The sequence below is a fragment of the Rattus norvegicus genome, chromosome 3, assembly GCF_021556685.1.
Source record: "Rattus norvegicus strain SHRSP/BbbUtx chromosome 3, alternate assembly SHRSP_T2T, whole genome shotgun sequence".
Lineage (NCBI taxonomy): Eukaryota > Metazoa > Chordata > Mammalia > Rodentia > Muridae > Rattus > Rattus norvegicus.
The window spans coordinates 123,896,433-123,906,494 of record NC_141536.1 but is presented as its reverse complement, the minus strand read 5'-3'; the positions used below and the strand labels follow the sequence as shown (position 1 = coordinate 123,906,494).

The 10,062-nt window shown below is 46.3% G+C and overlaps 1 pseudogene across 1 annotated transcript; it reads right to left on the bottom strand.

Moving 5' to 3' along the window:
- Positions 1-8,564: 8,564 nt before the first annotated feature.
- Rplp1-ps2 (ribosomal protein lateral stalk subunit P1, pseudogene 2) lies at positions 8,565-9,061 on the bottom strand (annotated as a pseudogene). The gene has a single exon (XR_015683825.1). The product of XR_015683825.1 is annotated as a ribosomal protein lateral stalk subunit P1, pseudogene 2 (transcript).
- Positions 9,062-10,062: the final 1,001 nt, after the last annotated feature.

The following is a 10,062-nucleotide window of genomic DNA, read 5'->3' as shown; positions in this document are numbered from 1 at the left end:
CCCCCTCCCAAACCACCTACCCCTTCCCACATCCCTGTCCTGTCATTCCCCTACCTTGGGGCATCAAGCCTTGGCAAGACCAAGGGCTTCTCCTCCCATCGGTGCCCAACAAGGCCATCCTCTGCTACATATGCAGCTGGAGCCATCAGTCTGTCCATGTGTACTCTTTGGGTAGTGGTTTAGTCCCTGGGAGCTGGTTGGTTGGTATTGTTGAGAATTCTTGATGAAAATAATTTCAAAGAAGGTGATTCTGGCAGAAATAGATGACAAAAAAATAAATTAATAATAGGCACATTGTTGTGATTACAAGTGAGAGAGGAGCAAGAGAGATGGCTCAGCAATTAAGGTAACTGGCTGCTCTTCCAGAGGACCTAGGTTCAATTCCTAGCACACACATGGCAGCTCATAGCCATCTGTCTGTAACTCCACTTTGAGGAAATCTGATACCTTTTCTGGTTTCCACAGGTACCAGGCAGGCATGTAGTGTACAGACACCCATGCTGGCAAAACACTCATACATGTAAACTAATAAAGATTGGGATGTGAGTATTGCCTTAGGGTGTATGTCAAAAGACAGAGCAAGAACCCCAATAGCTACAGAACAAGAGAAGAAAGGCAGTGCAGGAGAGAATGAAGTCAGTGACTGGTGTGGGACTTCTGGAGTCCTCACAGGACATAGAGCAGTCAATTTACCGATCTTAGTGATACACTGGAAGGAAGTTAAGGAAAGAGAAGAGAACCTGTCTGTTGTAGTAAAAAGGGGCAAATTAATCACCCTATGTTCCACAGAGTGTCCTGTCTTTGGTGTATGGTCCCTCAGCCCCCACCCCCCACCTCCCATGGACCTTAGACTTGCCTGTCATCAGGGAAGTTGAAGGGAGAATTTCTAGATAGGGACTGCATATGACCAGGTACCCTATATAATAACTTGGAAGAATCTAGCGGAAGACCCCTCCCCCATGGATTAAAAAGCCTTTCTTTTCCCAAGACCCACTTTGCAGGTTCTGGCCATCAAGAAAAATGAAACATGTAAGGAGGGTTCTGGACCTGAGAAGAAGTAGATCATCCAAGACCTTTCGACAGCGGGCCTGTTTCTACTAGACCTTCCTCTTCCATATCCCCCTACCCTTTCCCCTATGGCCCCTCCAGGGCCAGTACCAGCCCCAGGATCCTCGGCCCATACAGTGCTGGGACCACTGTAACCCCCTTTACATGGAAAGAGGAGCCATGGGGACCTGAAGTCAGAGAGTCATCTCCCCTAATACTGTACCCTTGGGCACAGGGGTTCCCTTGGAAAAACCAGCAGTCACTGATGCAGGATTCCCTTTAGCCCAACCTGATTGGGACTTTAATGTAGACGAAAGTAAAGAGCACCTTAAGGTCAACTGCCAGGCTGTTTTGGCAGGTCTCAAGTCAGCCGCTCAGAGGCCCACAAATTTGACCAAGGTACGTGAAATTAGACAGGGATCAGATGAGTCCCCTGCTGCTTCTCTAGAGCCGCTCATGGAGGCATTCCACCAATATACACCCTATGACCCCAGCAGCGAGGAGGACAAAGCTACTGTGAAAATGGCTTTTATAGATCAGGCTAGTAGCGCTATCAGGAAAAAGCTTCAGAGGCTAGAGGAACTACAAGGATACACTGTTAAGGAATTTAGTGCAGATTGCTGAAAAAGTCTACCATAACAGAAGAGAGAGGAGGAGAGGGAGCAAAGAAAGAAAAAAGAATAAGATGAAAGGGAGATGGAAAAAGAAAAGCACAGGAAAGAAATTTACAGAGAATCTTGGCTACAGTGGTTAGGGAAAGCAGAGAAGAGAGACTCCAACCATAAAGAGACAGAAGACACCTTGAAAAGGACTAGTGCACATATTGCAAGGAGAGGGGCCTGGGCTCAAGAGTGCACCAACCAACAGAAGCCTGGGGTGGGAAATCCCGAGCCTTGGGAAAAGTGCCCCCCAAACAATGAAGGTGTTAGCCCTGAGGGAAGACAGTGACTAGGAAGAATGGGTTCAGATCCCCTTCCTGAGCCCACTTGAAAGTGGAGGGAAAACCAACCAATTCTTGATAGATACTTGGGCCCAGTACTTGGACCTCCTCCAAGCTGAAGAGTCATTCTCCAGCAAAACATCATGGGTTCAAGGGACCACTGGGACTAAACAATATTCATGGTCTACCTGAAGACCTGTGGACCTGAGTGTGGGCCGGGTATCTTACTCATTCATGGTCATCCCTGATTGCCCCTATCCCTTGTTCAAGAGAGGTTTGTTCTCCAAAATGGGGACTCAAATCCACTTCCTTCCCAAGAGCCTGCAGTTGAGGGGGCCTGCTGGAGAACCTGTTCAGGTCCTTACTATTAGGCTGGAGGATGAATACAAATTGTTTGAGACTAAAACCCAAAAGACAGAGGATATTACGTGGTGACTGGAAAAGTTTCCTCTTGCTTGGACTGAAATGGCCAGGCTAAGACATGTGGGACTGCAGGACCCTGTGTATGTGGAGCTTAAGACCAAGACTGATCTGGTCTCCTGCATCGCACAGGATGCAGGAGAAGGTATTAAGCCTCACATTGACAGGATGCTACAACTGGGGGTCCTGTGCAAGTGCTGATCTGCTTGGAACACACCCCTGTTCCTGTAAAGAAGCCTGGTTTCAGGACTATCACCCTGTGCAAGATCTGATTGGTTGATCTGATCGGTCTGATTGGCCGTCTTCTTGGTTGACGGCCAAGGGAAGGCTGGAGCTGCGGTGGTACAGCACGTAAACCTTCACAACTGCGCAAGTGCACAGGGCATTTATAAATAATGGGGACTCCTGACCTTGGAAAGCAGGATCATCAAGGACAAACCAGAGATAGTTGCCCTACTACAAACCCTTTTAAACCAGCAAAAGTGAGTATAATCCATTGCCCTGGGCACCAGAAGGGTGAGGACCCCACAGTTAGTGGGAACCACTAGCAGGCCAAGTGGCAAAGGAAATATCAATGAAAGAAATAAAGACTATCTTCTTAACAAACCACCACCCAGGAGAAGAGAGCCCAGATTGGAACTTGAGAAATGGCTGGCCACTACCTGGGTATACTGATCATGAACTTAAGTTGAGTAAGGGGTATCCCACTAACTATTTGGACAAAAGTGGACACTGGAAGACACTGGAGGGGAAAACCATCCAATCAGAACATCAGACCTTTGAACTGCTTACACAAATGCACAGACTTACCCACCTTGGTAGTAGAAAACTAGAACAGGCGATCAAGGGGTCAGGTGTCCTTATTTTAAATCTAGGAAAACTAGCAGACATAATAGCTAGAAGTTGTGACGCTTGTCAGAAGGTAAATGCCTATCCCACTAAGGTACCATCAGGAGAAAGGCTAAGGGGTAACATCCTGGGAAGTTTTAAGACCAGGGAAGTATGGGTGTAAGACCTCCTACTCTTTGTGGATACTCTTTCTGGATGAGAAGCCTACCCCACCGATAGAGAAACCACACAGGTGGTCGTGAAGAAGATACTAGGGGAGATACTTCCTCAATTTGGTATGCCTAAAACATCGGCTCAGATAATGGGTCAGCCTTTGTTTCTCAGGTACCCCAAAGATTCCACATGAGTACCAAGTTGGAGATTGGGTATATGTTAAGAGGCATTGTGCTGAAAGCTTGGGAGCAAAGTGGAAAGGGCCATTCCTGGTGCTGTTGACCACCCCGACTGCTGTTAAAGTGGATAGAGTAACTGCCTGGGTTCACATAACTCAAGTCAGACCAGCACCTGCCCCTGATGCCCACTGGATAGCAGCCAGACATCTGAGCAAACCCCTGAAGCTCAAGATCGCCCACCCTTCTGTAAGGCCAAAGAAACCATGAGATGTCTATGGCGTATCTTCCTACCCCCGTTGAACCTCAGCAGTCCCCACAACCCTACCAAAGTGACTTGGCAAGTACTCTCAGCCACTGGGGATATAGCATGGTCTACTACAGAGAAACATCTGCCTTATACCTGGTGGCCAGACCTTGTCTTTGATCTCTGTAAGTTAGAGGTTGGCCTTGACTCCTTGGATATCACCACCCTAGAGACACAGGGGGAGGGAATTACCCGGATGTAGGGGACGAGGAACTTGCAAATCTAAACAGTGTTCGAGAAGCAGTCTTGGAGGGTGGAGGTTAGGGTGCATACAGGATGCATTGAGGATTGTCTTGCGAGAAATCTCTATATGTGTGTCCCCCAAGGTGGGAGAAGCTGGTAGCAGACACATTACTGGGGGGGGGGTGGGCAACCACTTTTTCTGTGCTACCTGGGATGTGAAACATTGGGAAGCACATACTGAAGACCTACCTCTTCATGGGATCTGATCACAATGAGGAGGAACCATACAGGAGCAGGGCTCGCTAAGAGCCAATGTGAGGGATATCAACCCTGAGGATTTAGCAACTAACCCTAATGCCACCTGTTCCTGTTGGCTTCATAATATGGCCCCACATATTATGAAGGAATAGCCTTCAATGGCTCGGTGACCTCATCAACCAATGTCTCACTGTACCAACAGAAGCAAAAGACCAAGCTGACCCTACAGGCTGTAACAGGGACAGGACTTTGTGTGGGTGAGGTCCCATCAACCCACCTCCACCAATGTTCACAGATCATAGCCACTAGTGACACTCCCATCTACCACCTCCCCCCCCATATGGATGGTGGTCTTGTGCCTCAGGATTGCCCCCTGTGTGTACTCTACTGTCCTGAACCAGTGGACTGGTCCAGTTGATCCCAACACGTATTTACCACCCCTATGGAGAGCTTCTAGATGGATGGGACAGTACCCTCTATCAAACAAGAAGAGAACTCTTCATAGTGCTCACAGTGCCATTGCTCTTGGGGCTGGGGGTAGCTGGAGTGGCTATTGGTACCTCTTCCTTGGTGCTACAAGGTCACCAAAACCAGAACCTCAGGGCTGACATAGATCTGGATAATGAGTATCAAAAGAGCTTTCTCCCACCTACAAGAGTCTCTGACCTCTCTGTGGGAAGTGGTCCTACAGAATAGAAGAGGGTTAGATTTTCTGTTCCTCCAACAGGGAGGATCGTGTACTGCCCTCAGTGAAGAATGTTGCTTTTACATAGACTATTGGGGGGTAGCTAAGGATTCCATGGCCAAGGTTAGGGAAGCCAAACGAGAGAGAGGGGGGGGGGAGGAATCAAAGTTGGTTTTGAATCTTGGTTTCATTCCTCCCCGTGGATGACTACTCTAATCTCCACTTTATTGGGTCCCATCTTCATTTTGCTGCTTGCACTAACCTTTGGTCCTCGCATTATTAACAAGCTGATCACCTTTGTAAAGATAGAATAAGTATGTGCAGCTGATGGTTTTCAGGCAACAATATGAGTCCCTAAGATCAGGAGAGGAAGAATCTGAGCTAGCATAGCATTATTACCAAGAAAGGAGAGCTTCATGGTTGGAGCTCACACAAGAAAAAGAGGGAATGATCAGATTCAGCAACTCTGACCCAACCCTGAGATGACCCCAGGAAAGGGCATTAGGTCCCAAGGGATGCTTTCATGCTCCCAGCCCCAGGACAATTTCCCAGAAATGACTCTGACAGAGTACTTCTCAGAAAAACCGTAAAATGTCCTGGACGAAGGCCACCTGGACCCTCTGAGGAACGAAGAAGGTATTCTCCCAGGATGATCCCAGCCAATCAGCCAAAAGGTCAGCCTAACTACCCATCACCAAGTGCCTAGTTGCTGTTACTGTAATCTGCCCTCTAAAAAATGTATAAAAGGTGCTGTTAGACTTGGGATCACCTCCGGTGGCTTGCTTGAGAGACCTCTGAAGGTCAATCCCAGTGCACTAGAAAAATAAACCCCTTGCTTTTGTTTCAACCCCATTGTCTCACTCAGGGTCTCCCAGCAGTTAAAGACCCTCTGGGGCTTTACAACATCCTAAACCCAGCTCCTAGTGGTATCTTTTCTTCCATGAATGAGAGGGAGAGATACGCTATACTCTTTAGTAAAAAGTTGCCTGATTATTAAATAAAAATATAAAAAGCCATTGTAAAGTGGACGTTTCTGTTTTTATCATGTGATAAAACCTCACAAGGTGTTTTGCTGAGGAAGACCTATGTAGCTTTTTCTTTCTTTTTTCTTAGTCAGGGCCTGTGGAAGGACATGGGATATTTGAAGACACTATAAATTGGACTTCAACTGGACAGTGACAGGCACTAGCATAGCTAGCTTTGCAACACTCTGTTGGCCTCTTGTCTTTGTTTGAAAGAGGCACAGCAGAGAACTTCAGTCCCAGGCTGGTCCTGGTCACTCCCACTGACCCATGCCTCTATGGAGGCCTGGATATTTATGCCGGATCATGTCAACATTGCTGATTCCTGTTTGGTGACACTTTGGAACTGGACTGTTGGTACTTGACACTACTGAACTGAACAGCTGATATCCTGACAACAGAGATTGGAATTGCCTCAAAGAACTACTTCTAAACAAGTCCACGTCCCCTTTTCCTATGTATCATCTTTCTCCCCTACCTGTGGATGGTGGGCTAGAAGTGGGATGGAAGTATTTGAAACCCCTTATTACAAGTAGGTTTAGGGCTAGAGAGATGGCTCAAAGGTTAAGAGCACTGACTGTTTTTCTAGAGGTCCTGAGTTCAATTCCCAGCAACCATATGGTGGCTCACAACCATTTGAAATGGAATCTGATGTCATCTGAAGACACCTACAGTGTACTTATATACATAAAATAAATAAATAAAATTTAGAAACAAAAACAAACAAACAAAAGCCCAAAAGGTAGGTTTAAAAAGGTCTAAGCCTGCACCATTGTATTGGGTTAGACTCCTGTACTGGGTCCCAACAGACCAGACTGAAGTTTAACAAGCTACATTAAGGTATACTTATCTGTCTTTTCTGAAAAATTAGGCCCTTCAGCCTATTTCCTTCGATTCTTCCAAAGTGGACACAGCTGTAGGATGGTTTAAGCTTTGGTTTAAGCTTTCATCTTTTGACCAAACCTCCCCATCACTAGGCAACATTACAGCACAACATTTTCCTTGGAGCCTCAGGATCAGGCCTATTCCACTTCTTGAGGATGCATCATAGTTAGGGGAAATGAAGGCAAGTTTTCCATGATCCTAAGGTGGGAAACAAGCATTAGAGGGCTTTTGGTTAAAAGCTTTGTGTCCCACTGAATTTAACCACAACTGTCTGTAACCACAGGCATGCAATTATCCAGTGAACCCTAATGGAGTCACCTGTGAATACACATCTGCACATAATAACTCCCCTCACTTAACATCCTTCTGTAGCTAATAGTACAACAGGAAGGGGTGGGGGCTTCAAAAGGCTTTGTCCTACCTGTGACTGGCTGTTGACAAATAGAGTTTTGTGTGGGGCTTGTACAAAACAAAGCTGCTCTGAGTTCATGTTTGCAATAGCTGTGTTGTAACCTCCCTAGCTTCTGGGCTTACGTTCTTTTTAAAATATATGTGTACGCCTACGTGTCCCTGTGTGGCTATGTGCACTGCAAGTACCCAAGGTATCTGAGTTATAGGCAGTTCTAAGCTGCTTGGTGTGGATGCTGAGGATCGAACTTGGATCCTCTGCAAAAGAAGTACCTGATCTTAACTGCTAAGCTGTCTCCCATATGTCTGCCATTCCAGCTGCCTGTTCTTCTGGGATACTCCTTAAGTCTTAGAAGGAATGGTATAAGTAGACTCTTTAGGGATGAGCTCGTAGCCATCCATTTTTCTCAGAATATTGAGTAGCCAAGAGCTTCTGCATTTACTGTCACGTAAAGAGAAGCTTTGGTGATTAAGGCTGAGCAGCCTTTGTCTATGGGTATAATCATAGATGTCTAAGTACTAGAGAGATGGCTCAGTGGTTTAAGAGCACTGTCTGTTCTCCCGAGGGACCTAGGTTCAATTCACAGTACCCTCATAGTACCTCTCAACTGTAACTCCAGACCTGGGGGAATCTTCTGCCCTCATATGGCCTCAGAGGGTACAGCGCACCTGTGGTATACAGGCAAGCGCATGTGGCATGCAGGTAAAATAGCCATATACATAAAATAAATAAGTTAAAAAATAGATTGTTTATAAGGCAGCTTGCAAGCATGCCGATCTATGTAAGTAGCAGTAGTAAGATCTCCCCTCAGATGATCTCTCCACCCATGAGTTTTTGGTTGGGATCCTAGCTGCATGCACAGCATCATACATGCTGTGGAATAGGCCTCAAAGCCAGAGTTCCTCCTGTCATGCAATTCTTGCATCGGTGGGCACATCTTCCTTGTAGTTTGGTATAGTTTGTAGGGTTCACAGTTGGGTAAGACAATTTGAATCCTTTCTCCCCCGGCAGGCTGCATAGTACTTTCTGGCATTATGAAAACGAGACAGCACAGAGGAAACTTCCATAGTCTTTTGTGGCTAATATTTTAAAAAACAAACTGTGATTTAGAGGTTCTTTTATTAAAAGAAAAATTTCTATTCCTCACCACGTATTAGAATTGTCTCATATCTTTAAGAATTCGCATATAAGGAGCCCTCAGAAAACTCAGCTCCCCCCCGCCCCCACACACACAGGTTCAGCTCTTTATTGGACATGTTAACAAAAGCAGTTTAGTCAAAAAGACCAAAGCCCATGTCATCCTCAGATTCCTCAGATTCTTCCTTCTTTGCTTCTACTTTCTTCTCCTCAGCTGGGGCAGCAGCAGAGAATGGAGCAGGACCACCAGCAGGTGCAGCTCCAGCGGCTGGAGCTGGCCCACCAGCCCCTACATTGCAGATGAGGCTTCCAATGTTGACATTGGCCAGAGCCTTTGCAAACAAGCCAGGCCAGAAAGGTTCAACATTGACACCAGCTGCTTTAATGAGGGCATTGATCTTATCCTCCGTGACCGTCACCTCGTTGTCTCGCAGGATGAGGGCAGAGTAAATGCAGGCGAGCTCGGAGACAGAAGCCATGTTGTGGACTGCCAGCACGGTGCTAGTCGCCGGATGAAGTGAGGGCCTCACCCCAACGCGGCCTTAGCTTCCTCGGAAGGACCGAGCACCTTGGCGGCAGCTGAGGAGAAAACTCAGCTCTTTTTTTTTTTTTTCTTTCTTTTTTTCGGAGCTGGGGACCGAACCCAGGGCCTTGCGGTTGCTAGGCAAGCGCTCTACCTCTGAGCCAAATCCCCAACCCCTGAAAACTCAGCTCTTTAAAGAGAAAACACAGTTATCATTTTTTACCAATATGCCATTAACACAGAAAGTGATTAGCCTGGAATTTTATTGTATTACCATATCTTTTCTGTGCACCCTGCTCTGTTTACCTTAGCTTGAAGCTTATAATCTTGAAAGTTCAAGTAAATAAACACATGCGTTCTTGTTTAGAGAAGCCTTATTCTATCCCCCTAGCTAACTTGCTATGTAGTCGTCAGACTGGCCTTGAACTTGCTGGGCCTATAGATGTAACAGGGTTTTTTGTTTGTTTGTTTTGTTTTGTTTTTAATTGCTTTACATGGGGGACTCTAAGTGGTAAGCAGTTAGGCTCTATTCGGACAATTATTCTAAAATTTTCAGTCACTTGAGAGAGGCATTTCAAAGGCACCACTCATGCACTGGAGTGTGGGTGGCTGGGGAGTCCGGAAGTGTTGATGCCCTTGGCTGTGAGCTGCCCAACATGGGTGCTGGGAATGCAGTTGTGTAAGAACAGTATATTTTCTTATGTATCTGCTGAGCCATCTCTCAGGCTCTGGGAGCTGGCTTCTTATCACAGGTTTCTGACACATCCATGTTGCCATACCAGAAATTTACCATGGAAAGCTGAGGAAGTATTTCAACAACACAAAAGCCTTGGTTTGTATCCCAGTACTGAACAGAAACTTACCACAATGTATCTCCTTTCTCTTTTCTTTTCCTCCAGACACAGGCTCCAGGTAGTAGGTTTCTATCCTGCTTCGGATAAGGACAGGAGTTAAAAACTGGCCAGGTCAGGCAGGGATCCTCAAAGCAGTGGTTCTGAGAGAATCATTTCTGATGGCAGCAATGCTAACTAGGAAAACTCTGTTGTCTGTTTCTTCGTTATCTCCTAA